Genomic DNA, 12,531 nt, shown 5'->3' on the forward strand with positions numbered 1-12,531 from the left:
CACGGCGTTAGCTGGAGATCTCTTGCTGCAGGGCTGCAGGCAGAGAATACCAACATACTTCTAGTCACAGCAAAAGTTAATTTCAAAAGCAGGAAGGGAGAACCAGAAACTGATGCCTGCCCATCGCTGGGACAGTCTCTGCTATTGGAAAATTCATAGCGGCAGCTCTCTGCGGGGAAGAGCCTGGGAGCACAACCAGCATCGCTGAGCACAGCTCCCCTGGGAGGCAGCGAGGTGGTGGAGATAGCTCAGGAACGGCCCCAGAACACCAGCTGCACCAATGCCATCCTCCACAAGCCTTTTTCCGACACGCTGCAACAACCCCCAGGCTAGCAGGACGGCAGGAGTAAAGGAGGGGAAGGTCACAGATGCCCTTCTGTGTCCTTGTAGTAGTAAGCAATTTCTTTGGTTGAATCCCCCATGTACTCTCTCTCATCCAAGGGTCCTGGAAGGCTTGTATCCATTCTCATTTAAACAAAGTTATCTATTTTTACCCCAGATTGTGTATGAGGAACTTACATCTGGACTAGCAGCAATGACCACCAAGGGAAATATATTTGTCCTTCCTTGTACCACAACGACAATACAAGCACAATGGGAATTGTCAATGCAATTAGAAAGTGGCAAAACGGAGTGAAAGAAATGAGTTCCTGCTGTGCAGAGAAATCAGCTACCAAGGGTGTACTGAGTCTAGGGGCTGACACAAATACAAGGGGCACGCAAGACTGGGAAGAAAGTAGGCTCTCCAGAACTATTGTGATGGTACCTTGATTTTTTTTAAATATTCCCCAACTGGCCATGAGGTTTCCGTAGCTTCCTCTGACGAGCACTGCCAGGGACTGGCCCCACGTTAGATGGACACTTGCTCTGACCCAGCCTTGCAGCTCTTGTTTCTGGTGAGTGAGAGTGGGCAATAAAGGTGCAATTATGTTGAGACACAGGAAGAAAGAAGATAAATTATGGTCTTGCATTTATATAGCACATTTCATCCCAAACCATTGAGTTAACTGATTGATATACAAATTACATTTTGAGAGATCACTCTATTCATCCCTGACATACAGATATATATGATGTAATCATTATTTTTTAAAGCAAACTTACTTATTAATGCAAACCCTACAATTGGGGTGAGCTCTTTTGGGCAAAGATGAATCAGAAATGACAAAACTCCACAATCTGGTGACGAGAGTGCTTAAGAATGAATGGAATAATTTAGTTACTTAGATCCCTCCAACACGATAAGCTCAAAGCCAAACAGAAAGTGTCTCTCTCCTCTACGGATTCAAAACAGACTTTGCTAAAATGTAATTAAGCACTAAGTCCCTTGAAATCAATCACATCCAGAAACTAATACCCACCTTGCTGATTAGACAGTGGGTAAGCCAGGGGCAATTAATGCATTACTATGAAAATTGTTAACCATGAGAGCAACCAATTTTGATGGGATAATTGCTCCGAGAAAGACTACTTGATGGTTAATATCAGAAGTGATGTATTTGGGAGAGGAGAATCAACTACGTTAACTGCAGCTAATTAAAAGTGACCTAATTCTCGTTAATACTACGTTTAGTTGGATACAAACTTGAATCCGGGAGGCTAATTGGGAGCGTCAGCACGCATCACTCCAGCTGATGCCAGCTGGGAAGTTTTCTGCTTTATTTCAAAGAGGGAGGAGAGGTGGGGAGCCGTTCTCACAGCAGTGGAGGCAGCCGTGGGTGCCTGGGGGCTCGGACAGGTTCCCCACGGGCCCTGCTCTACACTTTGTGGAAAGCTGCTTGGATCTGCGGGGTGATCGGGGCTGCAGATTTGTCAGCCAAACTCATGTTAGCCCAGCAAAACTGAGCTCCTCGCGTTTAAGCGCTTTGAACAATGTGTTACATTTCTAAATTTTCCAGCATGTGTTTGTTCAGCGTGGCTGGGTGGAAGTGTCAGGGAAAAATGTTTGTTTTTTAAACTCCCGCAGTTAATGACCAATTTTCCACAAATCATAATAGTCTTCCGCCATTAGGTTTTATAATTAAGTCGTTATTACGTGATCCTGTTTACTCAGCACACAGAGGAATGTGACAGCCGTCCCGCTCTGTCACAGCCCAGGGACGGCTCGTGCCGCAGAGCAGCCTCACAGGCTGAGGTCCTGCGACGGAGCACCGGAGCTCCTGGCTCCAGGCAAAGAGAGCGGCGACTTCAGCAGCAAACAGAGGAACCCTGACACCTAGCCGATGCTGTACCTGACGCGGGGTGGCGAAGCACTATCCATCCCCATCAGGCAAGGAGCTGTGTGCTTAGGTGTTACCTTTGCAGTAACTTTGACAGAGAGGCACCGTTTAGCCCAGAAGAGCCCTGATGTCCATGGCATCCACCTGCCTGAGGACGGGGAGGATGCCCCACAGCCACCAACGTCCTCATCAGGCGGTGTGCGCTGGTTAAATGACTCGCCCAAGCTACGATGCTGCTGTGCTATCCTAAGAGGGGATTGAATGTGATTAGAAGTGTCTGCCGGCTGTATTCATTGCCTGGGAAAAATTCATCTCAGGTTTTCCCCCAAGCCTTGGTTCTGCAATCAGTTTTTCCTTCCTGGAAATCTCGGCCAAATGGGAGCTCTGCTGCTTGTGAATAAAGATGCGGGTGATTCTCTGGTCAATCAATATTCATTCCAGAAGTGAGGGAACAAGGGCAGCATTTACTTATGTACAGCTGAGGCTGAAAGGTGGGGAACATTGAATTCATCATTGAGCACTATGCTGCCGTTTATATGGCTGGACAAATAATGACCAAAAAAACCCAGAATTGCAAATAATGTACTGAACAAAAAATACCAAAATAATTTGTGTTAACTGTTGGCAATAAATAGCCCGGCAAACCTCCACCAATTCCTTTGCTCATTTTCTAGGGAGGTTTCGAACTGCGGCACCAGAGGCAGCTCAGGCAGGGGGAGCCTCCACCCTCACAGCCCAGGGCTCCACGCACAGCTCCCCAGGGGAACGGAGCACAGGGGCTGCAGCCCCAGAGGGCTGCCCCACGGCTGGATAAATGGCCAAACTCCACACACACGGGACCTCTAATCCTCACCCCGCAATTCAGCCCAGTGCAATGCCACCGCGGACTGAGACCCCTGTACTACGTGGCTTCGTGCTTGTTCGTGTAGTCACCTCCATGGTTCTTCACCACGGAGCTGGAGCTCAAGGATGGAGCTGAAGGAACGAATGCATGCTGGACCTGCCTCACTGCTTGCATGCCATTTTAAAGAGGATTTGGAGTAGCAAAGAGTTGTTATGTCAGAGTGGAGAAGCTCTGCGGGTTTACGTATTTACATTGTGTTATAGGGCTCAGGGTAAAGCTCAACTTAAAATCCCTTAACTGGTTTTGACAACAAATTAGTTTCAGATCAAGGGCTTGTGCTCTGTCTCAAAATATGATTTGCACTTCCAAATTATTCATCTTGCCAGAAGCTGTTGCTAACAAAAAAAGAAAAATTTTAATGGTTTCTATAATGTCTTGTTCACTTTCAGTTTTCTTCATAGAAAATTCTCTGTCATTTCATGGCAGAGATTAAACCTCTCCATCACGTTAATTAAGCCAGGCAGCCCAGGCTGTTGGGTAGAAAGGGCTCGACCCCAGCCTGCAGGCACGCTTTGTGCGGCCTCTGTGCAGCATCTCTTGCACCTACACTCCAGGCTGAGCTCAGCCTCCAACAACAACCTGGGGTCTCGTTGGTGAGGATGCAATTTACTTTGAAGATTCCAAAATCAGAAATTTTAGACAAGATTCAGCTATGACAGCTCCCTCTGAGAAGTGTTTCAGCAAACTCCTAACCTTCCTTTCCTTCTTTCTCTCTGGGCTGTACGAGCATGGATTTTCTTTTTCTTTCTGTTCCTCAAAGCATCCAGGAGCCTTCTGGAAACACAGGGCAGGCAGGAGACCTCCTGTCCCCCCACCTGGCCCCAGCTCTCCTTGAGCAGCCCACACACATCAGCCCCTAACGCTGGGAACCGTTAAGCTCATCGAGAAGCTGAAGAAAGGACATGACACAAATCCGGGATGTTTTTCCCCTTTAATTGTTTGCTGCTCGGCTAGCTATTGATTACCTTTTTTTGCAGAGTTGCTATTTGTTTTGCTTTGCAATATATTGGATTCTCAAGGCTTTTAATCAACTGTAATTGATTGTGATTACCGCTTGCTGCTCCTAGGCCTGCCTGGTGTACTCCAGATGCTTAGAGCAGGGACGGGTTTGTTCCTCTTGCATTCGGGGCCTCGTGTGCGGGGCTGCCTGCACCCCTGCCCAGCCGAGCCTGCTGCCAAGCCTGTTCCAAACTCAAATTTTGGGACAAGCTACATCAGCCAGCCACACCAGCAGAAACCACGGCATTTTTCCTATAATTCCCTATAGCTCTCCGGTCCCTGCAAAGCACACGCTGCCATCCCAGCTCCCCTCTCCACTTTTGGGGGGAACCCTGGAGTTTCTGGAAAGCCTCACATAAGCGGCTGGGCCTCTGAGAACTTGCTGCTGGCTGAACTTGGAGCTCCAGCAGGTGTTTCAGATGCAGCTGGAGCAATGCTAGGATAAGTCTTCCATTGGCTTAATGATTAATTGTATCCAGTGGAAAATTATTCCACAGGCACAACGATCAGCACTCACTGTTTCCAAATGTTAGTTTCTTCTATAAATGGGTGTTAGCAGAAAGCAGATGGCAAAGATAATTCACTGTCTACGGCACTATCCTCACCCATTGTCTTTGCCTATTGCTGCGAACTTCAGTCAGGATGTATTTACACTTATCTCTTCAGCTGTTGAATATCTTGCTGTGACAGGGTGTGATTTATGGTTGTCTGCTGTTTTAATTACAAACTTGTTGTTCTGGGATGCAGTGTGAGAGCAGAAAGGTCCCTGCGAGGCTGAGAGGAAGGGGTTAATTCTGATGATCTGCTCGGAGCAGCAGCCTGGGAGCTCAACTACTTCTATCCAGGCAGATGTTGGAAAAGAACAGACGCTGGGAAGGGACATGGACTTCCCAGGGCTGGTACATCTGGGCTTTCGGGCTCCGCAGTCACCTACTTGGGCCCCCTGAGGAAAGGTTCACCCACCCATTAAAGGGGGGGGTACCTGGGGCATGAAATCTGTCTGGGCTTTCCTGAGAATTTCTCCTTTCTATGAATGCAGGGTAGTTTTGGTCTATAGGTTGTCCTTTACAACACCACAAGGACCCCGTCTAGGTTGCCCTTGAACTACGGGGCTTTCCTTTCAGCCCATGACTCGATAGCATCATCTGTACCCTCGGCCCTGGGAGCACCCAGGGGCATGGGGTGCTCGGGCTGAAGCCCCCTGCCCGAGCAGATCTCCACCTTCCGTCAGCGTCTCGTCCCCGAGCTCAGCACACTGCCGTTCCTCTTTGGTGTCCCTTGAGCCAGAAATTCTCTTGCTTATGGTTCTGCTAAGGGTTTTCTGATTAAATTATAACTTTGCCGCTTTTTTTGTTTGCTTTGCCCTGCAGGCTTTTCTCAGCAAGACTACCTACCACACAAATGTTTCTGTAATCTGAAGACAAAGTTGTCCCTGCTAGTTGTTCCTTTACCCCCGAGACTCTGATCACTGAAAGAGCCCAAGCAACCTTAACACTCTCAGCTGTTGAGATGTCACGGAAATTTTAAAAGATGTCAACTCCTTTTTAGCTTGTGAGACAAGAAATCAGCTAGATGGAGGCTTAGAGGAAAAAAGAAGAAATCGTTCCCCAAACTAAACAATGCCAATTTTCTTCCCTGCTACGCGCGGAGCATCAGAACCGATAGAAGAGCCTGCTTTCAGCCGCTACAGTGCGAAAACGTGCAGCTGCTTCATTACTTTGATTTCTATGACAGCCTATTAAAGATTATCACTGCCATCTGTTCCCTCTGCTAGGTGAAGGACTCGCTTGCTGATTGCACTGTAGTGAGAACTCGAATGTGGAAAACGTCCGTGAAAGTTATAATTAACCTTGACCGCAGTAGCTTTAGCCCGCGGCACGAGCTGATGCTCCCTGCAGGACGCGCTGCCACGGGGAAGCCACCCCACGGCACCCAGTAGTGGGGACGTCGGCTCCTGTTCAGTTTTCTGGGACGGTTATCAAAGTTTCTGATCAAACCTGTTCCTGTCAGTATGCTAGCTGCAACTTTTCCATGGTGCGAAAGCATCTCCTTCGTGACATTCAGATTTGAGTGCTCCTGAACATTGAATTCAAAGTCAAAATACAAAGTCTTAAAGTACAAGAGAACTTTCTCATATTTCAGAGCCAAAGTACAACTCTCTCTAAGGCCAAATAGCCTGCGTAGGATGTCCCTACTAGTGTAATACAAATAGAAGCCTATTTTTGTGTAGCATTAAGTCTTGGAGACAATCCAGAGGCAGTTATTACAATCCACACTGACTTCAGGCTGACTCACATCCTTAACTCATACATGCCATTGTCTTTATTCAGATTTCCCATTTATGTAGCAGGCATCTGACATTGGTTAATTACAGCTTTTTTTTTCTTTTTTTTTTTTTCCCCAGTGACTATTTCTTTTGTTTCTCCCCTTTATATTTAGTAGTTTTATAAAGGGGTAAAGCAGGCATTAATGAAGATGTTCTAGTTGCACAAGTCTGCAGTAGCGCTGGAGGGGAATGGAAAAAAATTCTTTGCACACTGTAAAAGAGGGGCTGAAAGCTGGGTCCTGCAGTGCCAGCCAGCCCCGAGGGCATGGCGCAGCCCCTGACCAGGGCACAGAGCTCCTTCAGGCTGAATGGAGACACTGCCAGCCAGGATGGAGAAAACATCTTTGTCCCTTAAGGAAGAAATGGCATAAAATTCATTTTTACATCAGAATTTGCCTTGAGTGAGGATCTGCTTGACCTGGCTCACAGGATCCCTCTCCCCATCGCCTCGGGCACCGGGCAGCCTGGGGGGGCCACACCGTTTTTTGCACACCAGGCCACAGTGTAAAGAACAGCCATGGGCACGGCAGCAGAGGACTGTGCCTATGGCTGGAAAAGACGAATCAGAGGGCTCAGGAGAATTCACTCTAACACCTCAACAGAGCTTAACAGAAAATAACAGCTTTCCTCTGGGTTTTTAAAGATATAACCTAGAGAACTGTGGACAAAATATATATATATATATATATATTTTTTTTTATTGCATTCTAGAAAATGGATTTCTCTCACCTAAAAACATATGGACTGATAAAATTTTCTATTGACAAACACTGCACAGCCTAGTGCAGGGGAGATCTCTAACAAGTGGCAACTCACATCCCTCTAGGACTGTGTGCTTGCGATGGGGGGGACACACTGAGTAACAGTGGAAAAAAACTTCCCGAGGGTAAGGGAGAATCAATTCTTCCAAATGTTGCAAGGTGCCACTTACAAGCAATAATGGGATTTACAGGCTGGAGAGACAATAGCATGGTTCCCCAGAGAGCAGGCCACCTAACAGCCACCAGTCATAGCAGAAAGAGGAGATGATTAAATGAGCAATTGCTACTTGCGAACCACATAATTGTGGAAAGGGTAATTCATAGGCAAGCAAAATAACTCATTCCTATTAACTCAGGTATACAAACTGATGGCATAACACACAAACAAGGGAGGGAAATGAAATACTATTTTTCACTTGCCAGTTACACACTTCTCCAAGCACCAGCCTCCACCACCTGCCGCTGGCCCCGCAGCCCCCCGGGCAAGCAGAGCACCTTCCCCTCCCCGCGCACCCAGCCCCATTTCATCTCCCTGCCGCCCTCCCTGTGCAAGCCCGTGGCAGATGGAGAGCCTGAGCCTGCCGGCGTTCATACAAGACACTTTATTTATATACTCTCCCTCCCTGATTATACCCTGCTTGAAATAGAGCAACGCTTCCTACCATCAGTGTTCACAAGTCCTGTCTACTAGTAAATTCACCCACAGATGGTGAAAAAACTAAAGGTATAAATATCTGCCTGGTTCAGCCAAGTAGCTCCATTGTGCCTGGTGCCATGTCTGTTTCTCCACGCAGGTGAAGCAGAATGTGCCATTTTGCAGCTGCCAAAGATCCGACCTTACAAATGCACCAAGAACAGAACGAGCAGCCCCTGCTGCAAAATGGATGGAGCATCAGCCTGGCACAGAAAACGCCTAAGTGAGAGAGAGCCTGGCTGAGCCGTGAGCCCCCAGGCTGACCGTGAGCACATCTGTCAGCACTCCTCACTGCTGCCCTCACATCTCGGAAAAACAAGTCAGTGCTAATGGTCTGTCTTGGCCTGGGCTGTGCTTTAAGTCTGCGTGGAGAGGCGAAAGGTTCAAGTGCATTAGTGGATACTGCAGAGCATGGCTCGCAGGTTCAGTCCTAGCAATGGGGGACGTGGCGTGGGGAAAGCAGGGTGTAATGCTGTGCTATAAAGCCATTTTACATAAAATTGACCAGAAAATCAAGGTCCCATTAATCTTTACCTTTGCTTGACAATCGACTTCTCTGCTGATAGCGGCTGGGACTCCAATGGAACAGCTCTGAAGAGCAAAACTGAACAGCATCACTTGACTTCCTTCATTTTATTTTACCAAAGACAATTCCTATCTTATTCTGTCTCTTTTTGTGGAGCCACTTGGTAAAAGTGGAGAAAATGAAAGCTTAAAGTAGAGGCAGAAATGCAGAAAGCACTGAATAAAGAAGGCGGCATAAACCTGAAGGGAAATGGATTTAATGGTCAGATCAGCTGCCAGAATTCTATACCTTGCCCAAAGCACAGGACAGAAATTAGGACTCATTAAGCCATACCTTCAGCAGAGAATTGGCTGAAACCCGCTAGATGAAACAGATCACAGCAGATTATACTAAATAGTGATTTATTTCTTTGGGGCTGGATTTCACACATCTGGTTTGCAGCCTGCCCACACGCAGCAGCACAGCCGGGGAGGGAGGCGAGAGGAGCATGGCAGGGACGGAGCCGGCCAGTGGGGAACCTGCAAAACACTGCCCTGCACCCTAATTCACAGGCATTAAAGTGTACAGAACCGCACATTTACAACAATGCTTCCTAATTTCAGGCCTTTTACGCATGCTTTCATGCTGGCCTCCCTTTTAATTAAAAGTGGCTGAGAACTGGAGAACAGAGAGCAGAGGTGCAGTCCTCAGGGCTGTCTGCAAGCTGTGGAGGCGATCAGAACGTTTCAAGCGAAAGATTTAATGAAAAACAGAAGCAAAAGTGTATGAAGTATTTTCTTTCCCTCTGTTTCAAAGAATGATGTGTTTTCAAGAATGTACCATTGGTATTTGTGAGCCCAGATGCCCACAGAAAAAAGAAGAGCATTGAAAAGTCTCCAGAAACGCAGCCAGAAGATAGAGGGCCCTGGCCTCTGATATCCCCCACACTGCCTTCCCTTGTCCCTGTAAGGTTTATTCCAAAAGGGGGGAGGAAAACTGCTTGAAAGGCAAGAAGAGAAATCAACAGAGACTCAGCGAAGAATTCAGATGGTGTGACCCATGTGGCATTCAGAATAATAAATGGCTCATTCCACTTATCAACTGCACTTTTTATTAGTATTACTATTTTTTAAGACTGGCTTCAGTTACTCGGACCTATTGACGTCTCTTGTGCTGAATCGATATACTTTCCTAGAGAACAGAGTAAAAATCCATACTGCTCCTGCTCGGCAGTAAAATCCGGCAGGCCTGGTGTTTGGGTGCTTGAGCAATTGCTCTGTGGTAGGGTATTAAAACTGTCAACTGTGGACATGTGCGTAATAAAAGACCCCATTTCCTGCACCAATCCGCACTTTTACCCTCTTGGCCACTGACCTAGAGCATCGCTTGCAGAAAGTGCATACAAAGCAGATTACCGTGCAAGCTCCCCAAAAGTCTGGGTCCCACTCAGACAGACTTCACGTCTTTTGCTAGCAAAGTCACACCTGTCATCGCCCGCACACACCACAAATCCAACACCACGATGCTGGCCCGCAAGACGCAACCTCAGTGCGATCAGGGCTTGAGTTAAGGGCAGTGTGAGCACAGCCCCATGGCCTCACAGCTCTGAAGTGTGAGGTGCCCACAGGCCGCAACCAGCCCGCAGCGGCCACAGGGACAGCGAGCCGGCCACCAGCACGGCTCGCATACCAGTGAGAATGGCTCGTGTAGAAGTGAGAAGGCCACCAAACATGTATTTCAGGGGAAAACACATTTCTGTGGTGGTGAGGGAAGGCAGGCCCAGCACACTCCTCGTGCCGCACCCAGAAGGAAGCCCCTAACACATTGCCGCATGCTGCCAAGTGACCTGCTGGCGAAGGCAGGCCCTTCGCCCCAGCACGGTGCCTTCAGCCAGGGCCCTGCTGCTGAGGGCGCTGACAGGGCTGGGGCAGGCCCGGCCGCCACAGCCGCCTGCCTCCTGCTACCCCAGCAGGCCACGAGAGCATTTGTCACCTCCTGTCACCCACCGGCAGGTACGGGGCTGATTTAAATCAACAGCCAAAAACCAGATGGAGAAAAAGTGATTTTTTCCATCACTGTTTATTGACAACAGAGATCAGCTCCGGACCTGTTGGGACCGGCAGCACAAGCAACAAAAGCCGAAGCTGAGCCTCCCGAGCTTCTTCCAGCCGCTTCCGCAGCGCCGTGCCAGCGGCATCGTGCTGTGCACCGCCTGTTATTTTAATTCCTTCTGGCACTGCAGGAAGTGGGGAAATGCTCTTCTGTCTCCTCTCCCCACCTTTAGCAGATCACAGAAGAGATAAAATTGGCTTGCTTTGAAGCTTGCTGGGAAAAATCACCCTGCAGACACTTGCACAAGGATTTGCTAGCAGCAGCGTACAGTCATTTCTCCCGGAACTGTGTTAGTGGATTACATTATCTTTATATTGTGCAAGGGCTTAACCGTTCTGGGGCATCACAGGCTGAGTGCTGCTTAGAGGCTTCTTCCTACTTGTCTTATTGGGTCCCTCAAAGTACCTAAGCTACAACTGATTTGGGGGTTTTGAGCCTTTGTTAGAAATGACTGCATTTAAGATACATCAGTGCTTATGAGTCTTTTCAAAATATTTTGTACTTATCACAGCAGCAGCAATAACAAGTCATCTGAAAATTAGCTCTAAAAAGCGAGAATGAGAACACAAGAACTAGTACCTACTAACACATTGTAATGCTGTCCAAGTCGTACTCCCTCTAGTGAATAAGAAATGCAAATCTATAGTGATGCTCAATTTAATGTGGCTCTGCTTTTGTGTTCAGGCCTAAAGTTGGGCTTTGTTTTTGTGGTTTTGTTGTTGTTCTTGTTGTTTGTCTGCTTTAAAGAACAAAATAGAATCTGAAAAGATATATACAATTCTTGCGGAGTGCACAGAACCCCCTGAGTCTAGCAAATGAAACAGGAATATTTTTGGAATAAAATTCTGGCCTATGCTTATTTTTTTTCTGCTTTATAACACAGTTATAGATGGACTTTTTTTCCATTTAAACTTCTTCCTTGAATCAAACTGTCTTTTCTTCTGTCTGTATTCCATTGATGCTGGCCTCTTCATTTCAATGTCTGCTTATTCAGAAAATTTGCCAGGCAGCCTGCCTTGAAACTGCTTTGCTCCAGGGAAAACACTGAGAATGTTTGATACCAGTACTGTTTGGATGCGTGCTCTCACCTGGTGAGCATATGCTGACTCCTCTCCAAACAAAGAGGAAAAGGCAGGTACCAGGCTAGCATGCTGGGAAGCTCCCTTCCAAAATCTGGTTTTATTAATAAAGACAGTTCATTAAACTGTGACTAGCAAGCTGGATTATTAGAAACTTACTGAAACTGAGCCTCCAAAATGACTGCCCTTGGTCCATCACCTGCCTGCACGCACCTAGTTTTCGTGTTTCATCAAGAAGGACAAAGAAAGAGAACTGCTCATTAGAGACTAACCTTTCACAGGGTTTCCTGGTTTCCTTTCAGCTCCAAACTACTTTTTAATTGTTTTGTGTTGATGCAAGGCATTATTAAGTAAACTTTTACATAGTAGTCAAAGAGCTAGGAAAAATATTTTAGGTGGAACAAAATATTCCCTTCAGTGCAAAGGTTTTCCTTTCCCAGCTGCCTGGTTTTCAAGCACACATACACAGACATTAGAGTTATTTGTTTTATATTGCCAAACATACTGTTTCAAGTATATATATTTGAGTGATTTTGAGATCAGATTTATTACAGAGTTAAAAAGAATTTACATTAAAATGAAAATTGAGCTCATTCACCCCATTTTATGATCATTGTAATAAGTCTATTCTGAATCATTTCTGAGTTTATATTCAGTACAAGTACATTTTAATGAGTCTATTGCTATGGATTTGAGTAACTACACTGAAAGATGTTACTAAACTCCATCTTCCTCTCACTGGCTTTGCTACATTCGTTTTCTCTTTTTGTTGCTTTTCTTTAGCATTTATATTGCGTTTAAGTGTACAAACATTAAGCCCGTCCTGTAGTGATGGTGGAACCAAACAGCTCTCCCTTCGTGTTTGGTAAGGCTGCTTCGTTAGCAAACACCAGCAGTATTCTTCCCTTACTGGCACAGTGAATTCAGTGAGG

Source organism: Cygnus atratus, chromosome 24 (assembly GCF_013377495.2).
Source record: "Cygnus atratus isolate AKBS03 ecotype Queensland, Australia chromosome 24, CAtr_DNAZoo_HiC_assembly, whole genome shotgun sequence".
Taxonomy (NCBI): Eukaryota; Metazoa; Chordata; class Aves; order Anseriformes; family Anatidae; genus Cygnus; species Cygnus atratus.